The sequence below is a fragment of the Elephantulus edwardii genome, unplaced genomic scaffold (genome assembly GCF_000299155.1).
Source record: "Elephantulus edwardii isolate Elephantulus edwardi_28Jun2011 unplaced genomic scaffold, EleEdw1.0 scaffold00111, whole genome shotgun sequence".
NCBI lineage: Eukaryota > Metazoa > Chordata > Mammalia > Macroscelidea > Macroscelididae > Elephantulus > Elephantulus edwardii.
In genome coordinates this window covers 9,940,745-9,942,605 of record NW_006399861.1, presented here as the reverse complement: position 1 = coordinate 9,942,605, position 1,861 = coordinate 9,940,745, and positions in this window count along the sequence as shown.

The window sequence follows — 1,861 nt, the reverse complement described above, 5'->3', positions numbered from 1 at the left end:
TGTTGATGGGCACTTGGGTTGTTTCCAACTCCTTGCTATTGTGAACAAAGCCATGATAAACATGGGTGTGCATCAAATGGTATTTCAATCCCACCTTTCTGAGGAAACATCAGACTACCTCCCATAGTGGTTGTGCCATTAATAATGCACCATTATTAATAATGACCATAAATAATGAATGAAATTTTCTATGTCTCTGCATCCTCACCAACAATCTTTGCCATTATTGTTGAGATGACATGTCATTGTTGCTATGGTTTGAATCTCTATAAAGGCTAGTGATTTTGAGCATTTCTTCACATTTGTTAGCTAAATGAATGCCCTCTTTGGTGAAAGTCTTTTTGTACTGTCTGCTCATTCTGTAACTGGGTTTATCTTTTTCTTCTTCAGATGCTAGTGTATTCTGTATTTATTAGATATGAATCCCTCATCAGATATGTAATTTCTGAATATTTTTCCCAGTCTGTGGGCTAGCTTTTTACTCTATTAGAAGATTTTTTTTTAAATGTACACAAGGACATAATTTTACAAAGTCTCACTCTTCTATGTTATCCTCTCCTTGTTGGAGATTTTTGTTTGAAAGTCTATTCGGGCCGTAGATTAGGGCTTCTAAATTTTTTCCAATTTTTTTCTTCAATAATCTTGACAGTGTTTTGCTCTACCTCCAAGTCCCTGACCCACCTTGAATTGCTTTGTGGGTATGATGTGAGATGTGGCTCTCATTTCAGTTTTATGAAGGTAGATGTCACGTTTTGACAGCATTTGTTGAAGAAGCTGTCATTTGCCCATTTAATGGATTTCATGTCCTTTAAAAAGATCAGTTGACCATAGGTTATTGTGGTTAAATGTTGTCCATTTGACTTGGGCTCAGCACTACTGTGAAAAGTGAGTGAACGCTGCCCTGTCCTGTACCATCCTTATCAGCTCTGCTATACCTGATCCCATTGTCATAGTTACTGTGTCAGTCTAACACTGAGAGGGTCTTTCCCTCCTTTGCTGACCTACCATCTTTCCAAGCATGATATAGTTTCACTGTACTTCCTTCTAAGGGACACTCTAATTGTAACTTCTCCAAGACATATTTATTTGTTCTTTGGCAATCCATGGACTTCCACACTTTCTTCAGCACTACAACTAAAAGGCATTGATTCTTTCTCTGTGATCTATATTCATTTCCCAGGTTTCAGATGCATAGAAAGTAATTGAAAAGACTGTCATTTGAACCTTAGTCCTTAAACTGACATCATTGCTCAGAGTTTCCTAATATAATACATATTTTTATTTTCTGAATGCTAATACCAAGGGTGCTAATAGTGGATCCAAATAATTTTAAATCGTTAACAATTTCTGTCTCTTCTCCATCTATCATACAAGACAGTGGTTAGGATTTTTTTTTGTTTTCTTATTGTTGAAATAACTAATAGGAAAACTGAGGCAGAACTGTCAAGTATGGAAATACAAAGGAAGATGAGCAGTTGTAAGCAGACACTAGTGATTGGAATATGGAATGTGAGAACCATGAATGTAGGAAAATTAGATATTGTTAAGGAAGAATGGAACACATAAATAATGACATCCTAGGTATTGGCGAGATGAGATGGACTGGCATGGGGCATTTTTTTTAAAGTAAAACATACAGGTTTAATAATGTGAGACTGATGAAGATGGTTTATAAATGAAATACCACATACACACTTAGTTCCCTAAATATATTAAGCTATTAGTCTTAAAGTTAGACGTATAAGTACAAATTTCCATATGTGGAAAAGTAAATCTGCTTTTAAATTAAAGAGAAAATTATTACTCTAATCTTAAAAATAAAACTATCAGAATATAATTCAAGTGTAGCTGCTCATAGTCA